General features: G+C 41.5%; 1 protein-coding gene across 5 annotated transcripts in view; it reads left to right on the forward strand.

Moving 5' to 3' along the window:
• Nucleotides 1-495: 495 nt before the first annotated feature.
• Nucleotides 496-18,739, forward strand: part of ATP2B2 (ATPase plasma membrane Ca2+ transporting 2) — a 244,025-nt gene continuing 225,781 nt past the window's right edge. For 2 of the 5 annotated variants that reach the window (XM_061472920.1, XM_061472921.1), the window contains exon 1: nucleotides 496-815. The gene's annotated coding sequence lies outside the window, so the exon portion shown is untranslated. The remainder of the gene's footprint in view (nucleotides 816-18,739) is intronic. The other 3 variants (XM_061472918.1, XM_061472919.1, XM_061472922.1) reach the window with 2 other exon arrangements.

The following is an 18,739-nucleotide window of genomic DNA, read 5'->3' on the forward strand; positions in this document are numbered from 1 at the left end:
AAACAGGAGGATGTTTTGTGTGCTTCTCCTGCGTGGGTTTTGGATTGTGGAAGGCATGACAGAGACACAGGTACCACAAGCCCATCACAGCCCTGCAAGCAGGTTTTGGTATTTTCATAGAATCAGCATTGTTCTTGTATAAACAGGGAGATCAGGCTGCCTCTTAGCAAAGGAGGCTGTGAAGGGATTGCAGGAGAGCCGTGTGGGGTGGCTGCTGTCCGGGGTCTCAGTAGGGAACAAAGCTGGGGGAGTGCTGGGCTGCGCGTAGTGGGTTTGCTGCTTCCCTCCGTCCCCTTGCCCCTTCCGTACACAGCGTTTCCTCCCCCCTCCCCTGCCCCCCCCCCCCCCCTTCTCAAATGATGGCGATAAGACTTGACAGCCCTTGTCCTTGAAGGTTTCTCCCGTTTCTGAGTAAGTGGCATATTCCTGGTAGCTTGCCATCTTCCGTTTTTGTCATTATCCCAAGGGAAGTATTAAAATCACAAACAACAACATGGTGGTTCAGTCCATTTTCCTTGCAGAGAAACATTTCCTTTCCCTGCCTATGTCTGCCGTTCGGTTCCCCGCTCTGGCAGCCGCGCAGTGCGGGCAGTAGGCACCCTCCCGCGCGATGGGATGAGACGCGATGGGATGCGGGGCGCGCCGTGGCCCGGCGGAGCCCTGTGGCTCCCTCCCCACCTGCCCGCCGGGTGGTACAGTCTGCAGAGGGACTCCTGTAATGTACCGCAGCTCGCCCAGCCCGCGCAGATGCCGAACCGCGATTACTCCGCTGTGTAATTGAAATCCGTTCGGATTTGTGATGATATCTTAGCCAAGTAAGTAGCGACATCCACAGCATGAGAATAATAATGATGATGATAATAATAATAAAAATAATCTTTCCCCTTTCCGTTCTGAGCTTGTTTATTTGGCGATTTGCTTCTCGTGGAGGCGCAGGCTGATGAGAAAATGGTGTGGAGACTGGGTCTGAGTGGTGCCTTAGGTTTGGTTCGTGCCCTGTGAATCTCTGGAAAGGTAATGCTGCGACTTCTGTAGATTATTCTTTAAGGTCAAACGAGAACTGCATTGCTAAAAGGCGCTCTTGTGTCAGAAGTCATTCACTGAGCTTTTGTAGGTTGAGAATTCTGTATGATCTTCTTGTTGTTTAAGCATATGGGCTTGATTTTGATTAAATCTGTTCTTTAGTGAGGAGGAAAGCACGTGGATGCGATTTTGCTTTTATCATTGCTGGTAAGGGTCAGATGTGCCTTTTTCTTTCAGAAGTGAAGGTGCAGATAAGACACTAAAATGGGAGCAGTACGGCTTGACTTTTTTTTCCCCTTAACTTTGACTAATGGTCTCTTGTGATAGGAAAAGACATTTCTTGTTAGGAGATATGTAATCCTCAGCTGGGTGTATTTATAGAGCTGCTTACAGTTTTCCAGTATGTATGTTTGAAAGTAGAGGGCACACAGATTAAAAAAACCCCAATGTTGCCTTTCTGTTGCAGTGGATTAGAAAATGCAGTTGAAGAAACTGGGGATTTTATGTAATTTCTTTAAGCATGCATGATGTATCCTGCGGTAAGGTGGGGAACGGCTCTTGGTGGTGTATGGTGCAATAATTAAAAATTCTGACAGCGCTTTACATGTCATTATTATTTATTTATTAATTTTAAAAAGAAGAATCTGCTCCCAATCCCTGGCTACTGCATGAGGAAGCTTTTGGCCGTTGATGAAACATAGAACGCTGTAACAGAAAGCATAAGATGACAGGAGTCATTTCCTCTTATGTAAAGGGAGATGCTGGCGCCTGATCCCTGCCTGCGGCGCTGGCAGCTGGCTGCCCAGTGCTCCTGGTGCCGGGCGAGCTTTGCCCCATCCCGGATCCACCGCGGTCCTGCCCGCCTGGGGCAGGTGCTCGGCGCGGCGCGTCCTTGCTGAGGGCTGGGGTACATCCCGGAGCACTTCCGCAGCGGAAGCAGATGCTTAGCCCCGTGCTACCCACATCTTCTGGAAGGTAAGGATGGAAGTTGCTGAAAGGGAATGTGGATTCGTTCATGATAAACCTGCGCGTCCTCCCATTCCCATGCAGCCAAAGAGCTGCACGCTTTTTAGGACTTCTGAGCATCTGCCTCCTGATTCCATTCTGTTAGGGACTCTGTTAAAGGATTGCAGAGCTGTTACACAAATTAGGATGTTTGAAAGATGGCTGGCATGCTTCAGATGGAAAAAATGCACTTTTATTGCTGGCATTTGTGGTTAATATGAGATATATACAGTATGAAATTGATAATGGGGGCTTTTGTTAGTCTTTCCTTAGTAAAAGGAGATTACAGATCTACTTCATAGTCCATGTTGGGTATATTATATGTTGAGATGCATTCTTGTTAGCATTTAATTTGTGAGAGGTCGTCCATATGCATGACTAGCTCTTGTACCTTGCTCCGAAACCACTGTTTGGCTCAGGTATCCAGCAGGTCTTTGATCACTTACAGCTTTCACTTTGTTTACCTTTCTCTCATTTTGATCAAAATTGCTACCTGTGAAGGAGTGTTTTATATTTTCCCTGTAGTGCTGGTAAAATGAACAAGTTTCTGAATAAGGCAGTAAAATAAGACTAGGAGATAACTTGTGCGTAATAATGCTGCAGGAATATTTTTATCCTTTCTGTGTGTGTGTATGCCCCCCTTTTTATCCTTTTCCTTTATCTTCATTTCTGTGGAGATTGGCCCACATCAGTGATAAATGTATTTTCAGAGAAAAGATGGTGTTTTTTTTTTCTGTTGCAAATGCTCTTTCTCATTCTTTCTGCATATATAAAAAGGTTTCATGCATGTATGTTCAAAGAGCTTGCTAAAGTTGCATGCTTCTCAGTGGGATTGCAGGTTACAGAAGACATGGTGCTGATGACCCAGGTATCACGCTGTGCTTTTAAGAGCTTCCATAAAGTGACTTTTCTGAGTGCTGTTTTCTTTTAAATTTCATATTGTGTATCAAGGAAACTGTTTTCAAGGATGATTTTTTCCCCCTTCCGCCTTTCCCATCATTTATAATACAGTGCTGTTGGATTTGGGATGCAATCATTTTTTCTTAATCCTACTTAAAAAAAAGGTTCTAGTCTGAATACTGACAATAGGCTCATACATTCTGCTGGTGTAAGAACGTGACAAGTGTTTTCACTTTTTCATGCTCATCCTGCAGTTCACATTGTCAGATGTCAGTGGCGTATGTAGTAATCCCTTGTTACGTTTTAAAATACATATAGATGTCGTGACCTTGTGACTATATCTCATTCTCCCTGAAACCTTAATCTACTGCAGTAGGGCTCCAGCAGCCCATAGTTCTGTAAATTGCCCCCTCTCCCCACTTCCCTTTTAAGAGATGTAAATACTTTTACAGGTTGGACTTAAAATAATGTTCTGAAGGGAAGAAAGTGGTTTTGTGTTTGATTCACCTGACTGTGGAACCTGCAGAGAACAAGCTTGCCTTTTGCCAGGTTCTTCATCATATTTTCAAGGAGAGACAAAGAAGGGTATTACAACTGACTGAAATTTTGTTTGCTTTCAGCCATCAGCCAGAAAGGAATTGTGCCTTTCTGGCTGATGGCTGAAAGCAAACAAAAATTAATTACATCCCTATTATACCTTACCAGATCAGCTGCAACCCCCCCTGCCCCCCCCCCCCCCCCCCCCCCCCCAAGATTTAAAATGACACATTTCTGAATAATTTTAATACGTCAGTTGTAAAAGAGGTTTAAAGAAAAAAAAAAGCAAAGGATGATTATGATTGAACCATCTGCTCCTAGAGAGGTGTTTTTGTTTAATTCGTCTCCAAAAACGTGTTGGTGAAGGCAGGCTCTCTTGTGCTTTCATGAAGATTCCTTTCCTGTGAGGCAGGAAGGGAGCAGTGAATGCCCTGTGGATGGAGGCTCCCTCTCTGCATGGCTCAGCTGCAAATCCAGCACCAGGAATCTGTGACCGGGATAGTTCTGTGCCTCTGCAGCACCTGCAGTCCAGGCGCTGGGTTTGCGATGAGGAAACCTGGGCTCGGAGTTAGCTTGCCAGAGCTTTATGATGCACAGTAGGGAGGCTCAGCACCCTGAGACTATGAATTTATCCTTGGGTAACACCTGTGTGTCCATCACGCTCAGAGATAATATAGCCTTACTGGAACGGTTGCATAATATAACAATATTTTTGCCTAGATAGGTTATGGTTTGTAAGTACACATGAATAAAGGATATGTAAGATTATACAGGCTGTATAGATATATAGGCTTTAACTTCATACATAAAGCAATGAAGATGATCAATAACATTTCATTTTAATCTTTAAAGTTTGTCCTGTCGTACAAAGCACAAGCATATCGTACAATATTAAGAGCTGTGGATTTTTTTGTTTAAAGTTTTGCTGGGTTTGCGCATGTCTGTGGGAAAAAGCATATTTTTAATGTTGTTCTTGATATATTATCTTGTTTTACATATTACACCTGGAGATTTGCAGTTGAAGAAAAAAGAGTCAATTTATAACGGAAGGGTTGGGAATGAAGCATATTTTAAAATAGCCCAGTAACAGGAAAATATTTCTAAGAGGCTGGCATTGCTGTAAAACGCAGGACATGTTCCTTCGTAACACTGCAGATCAGTGAAATATGAAGACTCAGAAGTGTGGGATGCCTGCTTGAATATCAGACTTTGCAGAGTTGAGAAATGGTAACCAAGTTACAAATTACTTCCCTTCTACCACATCCTGCACGAACAAGTTCATCCTGCTCATAATGTGTTTTGCCTTGGTTCTGAAGTAGCCATTGTACAGTTAGAGCATACAAGGATTATGCATCGTTCTATCAGACATTTTAGAAGCAATTCATGTGGAAACCTAGAAGAGGACCAGCAGTAATAACTGTGATTTATTTGAAAGAGTTTGTGCATTTTTAACCTATTGTCGCATTTCCACATGTGGTAAAGGCAAAATAAGGGTAGAAGCTAGCTGATTTCAGTCGTGGCATCACAGAAGAGTTGCGACTGGGAGGTGCCTCGAGATCATCCAGTCCAAGCCCTCCTTCCCAGAGAGCAGGTTTCTCAGAGCTGTGTCCAGTTGGGTTTTGTGTATCCAGAAGGGTGGAGACTCCACAACCTCTCTGGGCATCCTGTGCCAGTGTCTGACCACCCTCACAGTTTTCTCATCTTTAAATGCAATTTCCCATGTTTCAATTTGCTCTCACTGCCTTTTTGCCTTTCACCAGGCACCGCTGAGAAGGGCCTGTTTCCATCTTCTTTAGTCCTTCACATCAGGTGTTTATGTGTATTGATACCCCCTGAGACTTCTCCAGGCTGAACAGTCCCAGCCTTCACCATCTCCCTTTTGTATGTCAGGTACTTCAGTCCTTTTATCATCTTTGGCCCCTTCATTGTTCTGGTTCTAGGGAGTCCATGTCTCTTTTGTACTGGGAGCCCAGCACCAGACACTGCACTCCAGAGGTCTCGGCAGTGTTGAGTGGAGAGAGAGGAAGGCTCACCTCCCTCGGCATGCTGGCAGTGCTCCGTCTAATGCAGCCTTTGCAGTGAGGATGTGCTGCTGGCTCACCTTGGGTCCACCAGGAACCCCAGGGCCTTTTCTGCAGAGCTGATCTCCAGCCGCCTGGCCCCAGCCTATCCTGCCTGGGGTTATTCCTCCCCAGGGGCGCTTCCCTTTGCTGGACATCCTGAGGTTTCTGTTGGCCTGGATATCTTAACAGAGAAGAGTGTGCAAGTTGCAATATTGAAGTCTAATATATTGTATCAGCATCCTAGGTGCAGTTTGGTATGGATATAAACTTAATGAGGATGAAAAAGGAAAATCAGTGATTTAGGTTTACTAAAAGCTTATTTTACATTTAAGAATGAAGACTCACAGCTGATGAAGTAATTTCAACTGATAATTTTGTTCACTACATTTCAAATAAAGTGAGTTAAAAATAAAGCTGTATGAAATGAATTAAAAATAAAAGGAGTTTTAGTCCACTATGATTTGAGTCTTGCTGAATCTATCAGACAAAATGAGGAAACAGCACATAGAAGATGCTTATCTGTTAGATGTTGGGCAAAGAGAGATTTTGGTACAGTCATCTGTCCAGTTCACTGGCCTCCCCAGCTCCTGACCTCTGGAGATGAGTTTGGCATTTGAAGTAAATGACACTCCTCATATATACACTTCATCTGAGAAGATTTTTACTTAGACAAGAGCTGTCTTCAGGATGATAAGTTACCTTCTGTGCTTTTACTTGAATGGTGCTCCATAGTACAATTCAGTGCAAACTTTGTACCTCAGTTTAGGACAAGAAACAGCATTTTAAATGTCTTCAAGGATTCTTCCCTCTGTATACCTCATCCAACATCTGATAAGGCAATTCCTGTCTTGCTGAGACAACAGTCAGTCTACCACAGCTTTTAAGTAAAACTTAAGTGAACTGCCTGTTGGGTTGATTTAACGGTTCTTTTAGGTGAAACTGAGTCTCTCTGCATACTACCATAGCACTGGCAAAGTGGGAATTTGGTACTGGCCTTTAAACATAAGGCCACATAGAGTCAGTGTTAAACATTCTGGGAAAAGTGTAAGTAGAAATACATCTAACTTTTTCCACTAGCCAAGAGGCTAATTGAAGCTGATCCAGCATATGAAGTGTAGGCTCGTGCTGACCGGGATGTTGTCAGGGCCAGCATGCTCTGTCCAGAGGAGCCGAGCCAGCCAGTTGTTGCAGGTGATGCAGGAGATGTCAGCCCACGCTGGGTTGGGATTCTGGGTTTTTCCAAGATCCAACAGGTTTATTTAAGATCCATAACCTACTTGATCTCACATGTAGGCTGTCCTAGGCATCCACTAGCATTTGTCTCCATGCATCTCAGTACGACAGGGTCTCCCCTTACTCCCATGGTCTTTTGTTCAGTCTTCACTGCTTTTATCCCAGACACCCTTCTTTTCACTAAGACCACTTCTTTGAGGAGCACTTCTTTTCCTTCTGGACCTTGAGGGGCCTCAGTTTTCCAAATCTCAGGAGTCTGCACAGAATCATAATGCACGATCACCAGCCTCTTTGGTGGCGTTGTCTTGTGTCTCTTCATTAACTGGGTATCCCACTGCTGCTTTGTCCAGGTATTATAAAAACTTGCAACCAGTCCATTCAGGTTGTAGGCAGCAAGAAGCAGGCCTAGGCATGAGAATGGAACAGTCTTCGCTGTATTTACACCCTCCCGTCCATCCGTTTATCTGCTGCATTCAACATTTAAGCTGTTTTTCACCTCCAACTGTAGCATGCTTCTCCACTGGTAGGGGTGGTGAGGACATCCATTCCTGTTGTGTTGATTACCTCAGGCCATTGCCTTTTGAGAGCAGACATTGCCATCCAGTCATTGCTGCAGTAGGTTTCTGTGCGTTAGTGGACCTTGAGAAAAGAGTTATGCTTTACAGAAGGATGGTGGGTGTGTATTTTGGCGTGTGCAGTATATACAGTTTGTTTTACAGGATGGATATATTGTAATGGTCACGCTCAGCATCTAACTAACCTTGTCACAGACGCTGGTGCTGATGAAGCATGATAAGAATCCGCTGCCACCCTTACGACTTGTCTTTCAGAATGGTACGCGTTGTGTCACATAGGTAATTAGAAGAGAACAGTGTTCCCAGTAAACTGTTCCAGCCTCTTTGGGTGTGATTGCAAATGTCAGGAGGCAGCATTGATTTGTGTCATTTGTAAGTCTGTTTAGGAAGAAACTGTTGTCCTGGCTGAGGACAAATACTGAGTTCTGCACTGTGTGCTTTTGACATTTCTTTCCTTTGCTTAAATTCTAATGAAGATTTTGTGCATGTTGTCCTAAAAATACATTGGCTACTGTTTGATATTAGGCATCAGTGAAATGTAATTGCAATTGAATAATGATTTTGTGTTGCTTTTCACAATGAAAGGAGATTGTCATCCTCCCTCCTATTTATGAATAGCTTAGCTAACCTGGGAAATTGGAAGAGGAATTGTGTGCAGTTTCTTAGATGCAATGCAAATTGTTGTGCTACCCAAGGAGGGCATTTGCATTATAGTAGGACCAGTTGCCTCTGTAATGCAGTGGTGGTAAATTGCTGTGCAGAGAGCTGCAGGATAAAATGGTAGTGCTGAATCAGCATTACTGAATAAGATGGCTGAAAATGCCATGAAAATAAACTGTTGGAGCAGGAGGATTAGAGAAGTGATGATATGCCTAATTTCCATGCATTATACTGTCCAGCATTCCATATAGGCTTGGGAGCAAACTCATACTTTTGTGGGCTATTTCCATTTGGTTCTCCCTAAGCATCCATTGATGTTCTAATATTTCTATTGCAGCACCAAGGAGTCTGCTTCAGGGCACAGGGGGGTTGAGCTGATGTTTTATTACTAAGCGTATGTGGGGAGCTGTTAGCCCACAGGGCACTTGGTATATGCACCGTTGTTTGGAGAAACTTCTGTTAATTTAAGTCTTGCTCTGGTTCATCCAAAATAGCCTTGTGTATTTTCTATCTGTTCTGCAAAGTGCCTAGGTGTTAGAGGTAGGTATAGAATGTGGAGGGGTGAAACTCATTTGTATGTTTTGGCTGTAATGTGAAGACAAAAGAGGTGACTGTATGTTTTCTAGGAATATGTGACATGAAAACCAGTGGCACGTCGATAGAGACCACTGGAGTCTGTCTCAAATGAAGTTCTTTCCATATGCAGGTAGGACCTGGAGGGCCAGCTGCTGCCTGTGCCTGCTGTCACACTTGACCTTGGGGAAGGCACAGTGTGCTGATAGAGACAAAGTGTACTCAGGCTGTTAAAAAAGGTACTGTGCTGCAAAGATTGAATTGCTGTCTCTTTCTTTGGTTATCCTCTTTTGAATCTTAATGTAACAGCTCATTTGAAGAAATTATCTGTGCCATTCCCTACCTTGTTATGGATCATTCCCCTCTCCAAAGCAGTGTTTACAGGATAATAAAAAAAATAACCAGCAACCTGAGAAAGGGACACACAAAATCTGCAATGCAGAAATAGGATAATATATTTATCTGACTTCTCATGCAGAAAGATGATTAATATAGTACCAACTACAGGGTTTATAGCTGTTAAGGTTCCCTGTAACTCTAATGTGAAAAGATGATAAATGAAGTGTCCTCTTCCCTGCCCTTGTCCTCCTTTTTCTAGTTTAGAAATACACTTGGAAGTTTTAATCTAAAAACATGATCCTGATACTAGAACTGTGGATGGAAAGAAATGAAAGAGAAAATGGAAGACATCTGAAGTGGTTCTTCTTGAACCTTTTGAAGCATTAAAATTGAGTGCCTGAGGTCTTACGATACAAGCTTCATTTACATATCTTCATTTGAATTAAGAGTGTATCTTTAAAAATATTGCTAGGACAGTATTTAGTTTTTTTTTTTTTCTCTTGGAGAAAACTAGAATATAATTTCTAAATTGGGACTGGTTTCCTTCTAAGGAGGTCTTGCTCCCCTCTAACTGATGAAAGCAGCAGATACAGAACATGGTATTTTTAGTTTTTATTATCAATAAGGTAAGCAGCAGTACTTCTGGAGCTTTAATTGCCAAACCCTGAGAGAAGAGTAATTGTAACATTTAAAATAAACCTGAATGAGAATGCTATGAAAGAACAGATGATAAAGGAACTAGAAATAGGCATCCATATTATTCGTTTAAAACAAGGCACTTTATACTGGGAAGACAGTACCACTGATCTCATCCTGAGATCCTCTTGCTTGTGATCAATGGGAATCAGAGGAGATTAGGGTCTGTGATTCTGTATAAAGCTGCTGTGCTGGATTTGTTACATGAGGTGAAATATAATCCCCAGCCGGACTCTCTTTAGGCAGAGGCATGACCTAGGGGTTGTGACAGTGGCGTAAAAATTAAAGGGGTAGGCTCAGTGCTGAAACTGCCAAAGCAGACACTGAGAACTCTGCAGAAGTTTTTCTGCTGATGAGGACGTTTTCCATTGTGAAGCTTGCTTGAGAAGAGATTTGACCACTGGTGAATTAGGAAAGGGATGAATCCTTCAACACAGAAGAGAAAATACATATGTGTGTGTGTGTATATCTATATATAGATACAAAAATATAAAAGCACCCTAAACAGAGAAGAGTTGTTATAAACCCCTTTTTATTGTTTAGTGTACTGTGTAGTTTAATTCAATTCAAAGTTGTTCTTTCAGTGGCTCACTTGAAAACAATACCAATGTTGTATTCCCTCCCACACATAAGATCCACTCCCTTCCTCGGTACTTCTTGTTTGACCTTACAACTAGTTCTCTAGAAAGCTTCATGCCAGCTATTTCTCTTGAGGAGTTGCCCTGAGGAGTGCCAGCAGCACATTACTGTGTTGGTTTGCCTTTTGCATTTGTTTGGTGGTGAACACAGAGCCTCAAAGTGGAGGTCGTAGTTAATTCAAAATTTGATATGGATTTGACTTTCTCTCCCATGGCTCTGGCTTTTTATAGCAACCAAATTTCACCGCGGCAATAAAAAGACAAATATGAGAACACTTGTGATTGCTTGAGATAAAACTTTCTTGGGAGCTATGGAATTCATTCCTGCAGAAGAGTGAACAGACTGTGGAATGAACCACTTAACTCCATTAAGTCACACAGCACAAACATCTATGGTGATACCCATAAGGTGCTGATGAAGCTGGTTTTAATTTGGTTTAGGAAGGAAGAGGGTGAGGTGAACACACCCAGTAGAAGTCTTGAAATATAGATTCGCCTCCAAACCTTGTATTATATGACTTAAAGTGGGGATTGATCAGCTTCCATGGGAAAGGCAGAAGGTGTGCTAGTCTGTGCTTGCCCACAGTAAACAGTCTGCAGACCAGTGACAGTGGTTTGGAGGGGGTTTGAGCCACTTAAGAGGATGGAAAAATTCTTGTTGTAAGTAAGGTATTTTTGAGGTGGCAAACTCTTCTGTCTTGCTTCAAATGGAAGTATTGATCCTAGAAAGCCTCACCGATGCTTATGGTAGGAGTTTATGACTGCAGTGATATGACTCTGCGATGCTGGTGTTGGAAGAAGGCTTTTATGGCACAGTTCTCGTCCTCGTGTACAGACACAACAGCAGTTGTGAGGATCTTACCCAAGGAGTACAGGAAATACATAAACAACTAGTGATAGGGAAATAAACCTGCTTAAAAGCTTGTATGTCTGATTTAAAATCTCTTATATGCCTTCCCACAACATGGATAGCTCAGCTACTGTCAATCTGTCCTTCATGCATCTACACAATCTGCATGTCCCAAAGCCTTCAACAATGACTTGTCTCCCCTGAGCCTCCTCATCAAAGCCCAGTAAGGTTGATTTTTAGCTCTTTATTGCTCTTAAGTATATACCCATAGGAGAAATGTAATTTGCTGTATGTCTTTTTGAGATGAGTTATTGAGAATTAAGGTCATGCTAGTTCAGCCTGGCAGCTGAGTCCCTCTGCTTGTTTTTCTCCACAACCAATGTGTCCCTAGAAATCCTTGTCTCAGGTTTCTTGCTTGACTTTATTGTACAGCCTTCCTCCTTTTTTCAGACTGATGGTTGTATCGGTTGTTGTAGCTTGTTGATCTTCTTCAGCATCATCTGCTTTCATTAGCATTTTTTGAACAAAGGAATGAATCAGAATAAATTACAACTAATAGAAATATAGGAACAGATTATCGTTTTGCAAAGCTGAACTCTCTCAAAGGAGATTACATATTTAAATTGAACAAATACAACTTCATAATTTAACTAAATTAAACATCATCTAATTCTACTTTGGAAGCCAAGTAATTTTAATCCATACTCAGTTTCTCATATAAATATTTCCCGACTCAGTTTTATTCTTGGAAGTATTCTTATTCATATTTAAAAACCAAAAATGTGCCAAATGGAACCACAGTTGTGTATGCTGAATAAATGTAAGAGCTTGGGTATCTTACATTATAATCTGGATCTGGCAAGAGGAGAAGATTGCTTTTGTGAGTGTCCAAGTAGTAGTGTAAAAATGCTTTTGAGAACCTAATACTTCTTTCTAAAGCTATCTGACTGATGGCATGCCTGAAAAATCCTTTCCATAAATCCCTTACGTGTAGTTCAAAAGAAAGGAGTAGATGATTGGAAATCAATGTATTTCCCCAGGGAAAATTAATGCAGAAACTCTGGAGGTGCAAGTATTACACAGATGGGCTGCATTTTGAACAAGTTCGTGTTCATTGATGGAAGATATGTTTTGACTGCATAATTAATTCTTAGGATTGGGAGCATTTAAACCCCCAAATACAGCACCTTGTGATTGGAAGTGAATTTTAGCAATCATCTTCCTAGACAAGAAAGAACCTTTCAAAAAATATGTGGCAATAAGGTTCAAGATATCTGGTTAAATATTTCAAATAGTGTTCACAAAGCTGAAATACAGTTTTAGTCCAACTTATATTCAGTCTAAAAACCGTGATCAAAAGCAGTTCTCCAGATATAGACTTCAGTGAAGTTCTTTGTGTTCATTATGTCGCTAGGTACATGTGGCGGAACTGACCTGTCCAATGGCTTTGGTGGCTGAAAGCAGTTGACAGTGGTTGTGAAAAAGATGTAATTTCCAAGTAAATCAGATTTAAGATTATCAAGATTCTTTTTGTCTAATATCTCAATGATCAAACAAAACAAGACCAGTGAAACAAATCCCTGCAGCTTTTTTCTGATTTTGATATTAACCCATTTATTTATGTTGTAACACAACAATACCTCTCCAGCAGCAGGAAAAAAATCTTGTATGTAAGATTTCATGTTAAAATCCCTGATAGTGATAGTTTTAGTCAAATTATAATTGCCACACTCAGATTTTTTTAATGGTAATAGCGGAATATAGCTTTTCCTAGTATTTGAATTTGTGAGCGTTTGCTGTGTGTAGTAACAACAGAGTAGAGCTTGCTAATTCTCTGCAGTGATTTGGAAGCACTGTAGATTAATGAGTACTGTGGGAAAAGGCACAGTTCAGGAATGCTTGATGCACACTGGAATTTTCAGTTTTGTTAGTGAAGAAGCTTGTATTCTGTCTGAAAGCTGGTTTGGATTGACCTCTACAGCAACACTCACGGCACAGCCCCCCTGTTAGAGACGCAGCCATCGGAGCCTTCGCACTGTTTTGCTGTAGCGCTGAGCTCTGTGCCAAAGGATGGGAGCAAGAGCACGGCAAGGACGCTCTGAGTCATGCAGGCTGTGTGACAGCGAGGGGCTGGCTGGTAGCAAAGCAGTTCACAGGCTGCTTTCTGCGGGACTGCTGAAGGGCGGCGCAGGCCCGGGTAGGAGAAGTGATGCTGTCGGCAGGTCAGCGGTGCAGGATGTGAGAACTTCAGCTACTGCATTTCTTCATCAGCTGAACTGCAGAGCAGCCATCAACGGCCAGAGGAAGCGATGGCTGCTTTGGTTTATTCAGTCTTCCTTCACAAAAGGGATTTCTGGGTAGGAATTCTATAGCGTGGCAAGCAAAACATACTTACCTGCTAGTTTCTAAATGCAGTTTCATCTGAAATCAAAGAACGTGGCGAGTTCTCCAATTACATGTGCAGCCAGGATATTTTGTTGGTTTGGTATGAAGGAAGATCTGTGATGATGGCGTGAACATGGCTGCGTTGGTACTGCTCTGCAGTATCGGGATGTCCTTAAGTATGTTTGCAGTGGGGATAACAGGAGGGAGAATGTCGTTAATGGAATGCAGCAAGATGGTGGTTCAGGAGCTAGATGAAGACATTTTGCAAGTGAAATATTTTCATAGCCCTGCGTCTCAGAAATGAGTACTTGTCCCTGAATGATACAGTGTTGTAGGCACATGTCTTCAGGGTGGGAGCAACAGGAGAGGTCAGGTACAGGCACACACAGTTAAATCCATTGAATGAAAAGTATTAGTGTTTTCTGCAAGTAAAAGTTGCCAGATTTTGACAGTTCTTACTAAGCCTGATGTAAAACATCTGGCATAATAGCTTTGGTATTTTTGGTAGGTACATCTGCCTGCAGAGAAAGACCCAGGGAAGCATAATTTAATGCACTTTTTCGAAGCAGTATTGGGACTCTTTGCCTGTGCATTGTAATAGAAGATCTCTTGCCACTGAACTTCTGGATGCGTTCCCATCTTTATGAATATACCTGTTATTTTGGATGTGGTTAGATTCTATCCTTCATGTTAACTATCCGTTAATTGCAACAGATGATTTTTATATATTCAGATCTTCTACGCATATTAAAAAGAGTGATAAAAAAATCCCTATTTTTAGTAGATAAAATTCAATCTGATCTTTAGTGATTTAACTGCTGTCACATATAACCAATATATTAATCTCTTAAGAATGGATGCTTCTCAAACAGTGTTTTTTTTTTTGTTTGATAAGGATTTGAGTAATCAAGGCATGGAAACTGTGGGGCTGCCCAGCATTCAGACTAAAATCTTACATGGTCTAAAACATGAAATAGTGTTTTATGCACAAGATAACTGAATTTTTTATTAAAATCTGCATGCATGAATCATTCACGGTAACACAAGTTAATGTACTTGGTTGCTACTCGAAGAAAATAACCTCATTCCAGCGAATGTTCCTAATCAAGGAGAAGGAGTCTGGTATGATGCTGCAGAATTGTTTGCTTGTGTTGTGCAAAGAATATTTTTAACTGTGTGTTGTTGGGGGTAAGTAGGGTTACTGTAGTAAACCCAACAAAGCACATCTCGACAAAACTCAAGCACGGCAGTTCCTGCTGTATGCTGTTCTCGGCAAGAAAATGGCAAGTGTGGTGTTGAGGGAGATAGCTTGGTGCCCTTTACTGGGATAACACATGCATAAAACCAGCAGAACTGAATTTTGGGATTGTCAGATATTGATTGTGCTGGTAGAAATGCCTTTAACTTCTGATGTTTTGGCTAAGAACTCTCATCAGTAGATTTTCCTGGAGAGATATGTTTAATAGCAGTCCTCAAGAGGCAATGTAGTTTGCCATGCTTGTCATCTAGCAGGCATGTTGATCTGTTTGAAGGCAGGAAGGCTCTGCAGAAGGATCTGGACAGGGTGGATCAATGGGCAAAGGCCAATTGTATGAAGCTCAACAAGGCTCAGTGCTGGGTCCTGCACTTGGGTCGCCACCTCATGCAATGCCACAGGCTTGGGGAGGAGTGGCTGGAAAGCCTCAAATTCTGTGTTCAGTTTTGGGACCCTCACTGCAATAAAGACATTGAGGTACTGAAGTGTGTCCAGGAAAGGACAATGAAGCTGGTGAAGGGACTGGAGCACAAGTCTAATGAGGAACAGCTGAGGGAACTGGGGTGATTTAGCCTGGGGGAAAGAAGGCTCAGGGTAGACCTTCTGTCTTTCTGCAGCTACGTGAAAGGAGGTTGTAGTGAGCTGGGGTCAGTCTCTTCTCCCAAGTAACAAGTGATAGCACAAAAGGGAAGGTTTTCATTGGATATTAGGAACAATTTCTTCTCTAAAGGGCTGTCAAGCACTGGAACAGGCAGCCCAGGGCAGTGGTGGAGTCACCATCCCTGGAGGCATTTAAAAGATGTGTAGATATGGCACATAAAGGACATGATTTAGTGCTGGACTTGGCAGTGCTTGGTTAATGGTTGGACTTGATGATTTTAAAGGCCTTTTTCAACTGAAATGATTCTGTTTTATTCTAGAGAGCATGTTTCCAAAGCTGTATGAAAGTGGAAGTCCTAAATATAAGCCAATATATTTTTCTTAAAAGATCCCATTAACCCTGTGGCCTCCCCGAAACATCCTCTGGTTCTGACATACATTATCTTAGATTTTAAAAAGTAATATAGGTTACATATGCATAGATACCCTTGACATCAGTCCTACAGAGTAATGAGGACCATGACCAGTAAAATACTCATAGGTTAAAGAAAAAAAATTTAAGTAATTCAAATTGAAGTAATTCAAATTTATTATCTTAATATGAATTTTAACGAGGTTTATTTAAAGCATTTCAGCCTTTATTTTCATGTGTGTCCAGCTGTGTTATTTACTAACTGCTTGCAGTGTTTTTTTAATTGCATCTGTTTTACAGGGTTTTACCCTAAATTGCTTCTTTCTAATGGAGCTACACTAGATGAGGCAGCCAGCGTGTCTGTATCAGGTGCATCATGGCTAAACCAGCCAAATTTCCAGGTCATTCAGAGAAACAAAATTCGTATTAAAGAAACTAGATGGGGAGAGAGAGCAATAACCCAGCCTCTATTTTAGGCATATCTGTAGACTACAGATACATGACAGCTGCATACCACTTCATGTGCTTCCTAGAAAATGCTATGGTCATGTCTGTCTTGGTTTATAGGTGCAATAGAGTTTCATTGCAGCGTTCTTCTCATAGTCATTAAAGTTTGTCAAGGGACTGGTTTTTGGTTGGATGGTGCTTGCATATTTTAATGTTGTTACAACCCCCCCTCTGCTGGTTTAGTGTAAATTGAACGTGTGACCCCTGCAGTCTAAGGACTGAATAAATATTGTGTGTAAATACATATCAGGAAATAGGAAGAGGCAGGCTCACGTGGGGCCAAGAACACAGCAAAGACCCTGGTGTGTGAAGATAGGCTGAAACATAGAAACACCAGAATTAAGAGGGTTAAGAGGGGGAACGCAGGTGAAGTGATTGATACCTATTGAAGGAAGTAGAGCTTACATCTTGAGATGCATTTGGGGTTATTAAAAGTTTATTGTTAGAAGTTTATTGGCTTATTGTAGACTTTGTTTCACGTACTGAAGGACTCCTTAGTCTCCATTTTCATCGTATCATAGAATCCCAGACTGGTTTGTGTTGGAAGGGCCCTTAAAGCTCCTCCAGCTCCAACCCCCTTCCACGGGCAGGGACACCTTCCACTAGAGCAGTTTGCTCCAAGCCCCCGTGTCCAACCTGGCCTTGAACACTGCCAGGGATGGGGCAGCCACAGCTTCTCTGGGCACCTTGTGCCAGTGCCTCAGCACCCTCACAGGGGAGAACTTCTGCCTAAGAGCTCATCTCAGTCTCCCCTCTGTCAGCTTAAAGCCATTCCCCCTTGTCCTGTCCCTGTGTGTTCTTTAAAAGCACCTTTTTGTAAAATAGAACTGTGATGAATAATTTTGACATGCACCTACAGGTATCACCTCTTTGCATGTGAAGATATTCCAAAGTTCTACACACCATTTGAAACCAGTCCAGGCCTTTTCATGTATCTGGTCTTGGCTTTTTCCTTTTTTTTGAATATTTTGAGGTATGTAGAACAGAAGACCCTCTAATTATTTATAAAACATACATGAATTGGCTATCAGATAACTCTTTTCCAGTTATTCTTTTTAATAATATTTTCTGGAGAAAACAGTTTAGCTACAACATTGATTTCTACAATGGAAAAACAACCTCTGAGAAGCAAACCAAGCAAATCATAATGGACTATTAATCAGATCATTCACCAGATGAAACATTTTGTATCATGCAAATTGAGGACTACAGTCTATATAAATTACATGATTATGATACAGCTATTGCTCATTTTTCAAATGTGCAAGCAACATGAATAAAATGTAAAAGCTTTATGTGCTTTTTTCTAATGCTTTGAAATGCTGTTACTTTTCTTTCTTCTTTTCATCTGGACTTTGGGCAGCAATGCCTGTCTGGACAGGTACGTGCTTTCATGAGCAGTCTCATTTGTCTTCATCACTCGGTCCATGAAACATGGAAGTTATTTGCAATTTATGATTATCTTTTGGATTCATGCTAAGAATATAATCTGTCACAGAGGTAGCAAGTGAATCTTTTCTTTGACCTTAATTTTATTTATGTTCTGTGGAAAAAAGCTGGGCTATTTAGGTTAAATCAGACAAATCATACCGTGAATTGAAGCAATGCAGTAATATATGTTCTTCCATTTGAATTTCGCCTCGTGTTTTCTTTTTCTTTTCTTTTCTTTTAATATAATTCTCATTTTGGCAAAGATTTATCTAGAAATTTAGTTTTAAATTACGAAATTATTGTCAGAATCACAGTTAAAGGTAGTTGTTATTTTATGGCCAGTAGATGTCAGAGAAAAGGGAACACCTAAAATTGGGTATGTCTGAAGCTAATTGTTTGAATTTTGGTTTTTTTTTTCAGAAGTACATACTTATGTAAGCAGGCTGCTTTTGAAAATGAGCTGAAGAAAGCACGCACAAACATAGGCTCATGATGGCTTCAGCACAAGGCAACAGATCATTTAGGTGGCAATATCAAAAACCTGTGCTCTGGTAACCCCTTGCACATCTCAGTGCATGTTGCTGAAGCCACACTTGTTTTTCAGAAGGTCACAGAATCGTGATTCCTCTTTGACTCCAATCACTTCAGTAGGATAGGCTTTGTCTCAGCTGTTTGCTTTCATGAGAAGAGAGCCATAGTATTTGAAAATAAACATTTTAGACCAGTGTTGAGTTTTATGTGTGCCAGAGGATGTGCAGTTCTGAACCTGGTTAGCCCACGGTGAGTGTGTTTGGTTAGACCCTGTGAAAGGTGCAGTAGATTCCATTAACAACGCCAATGGCATTTTTTTGCCCTTGAGCACTGAGGTTTGCAATCTTAACATTCCCAAGAACATTTTTTTTCCCACATCCCTTGTGTGTGTTTGATAGCAGCAATGGCATGTCTATCAAGTCTACCATTTTTGTGCCATTATCCTTAAGGAACGAGGTTATAAAGAGGAGCATTTCTCCTATGCCGGCTTCAGTGCTGTCATCTGAACACACTTTTAAGGCTGCGA

This window comes from Pezoporus flaviventris, unplaced genomic scaffold (genome assembly GCF_033815535.1).
Source record: "Pezoporus flaviventris isolate CSIRO_AGI_PZ_B2104156 unplaced genomic scaffold, CSIRO_AGI_Pfla_v1 ptg000073l, whole genome shotgun sequence".
Classification (NCBI taxonomy): domain Eukaryota; kingdom Metazoa; phylum Chordata; class Aves; order Psittaciformes; family Psittacidae; genus Pezoporus; species Pezoporus flaviventris.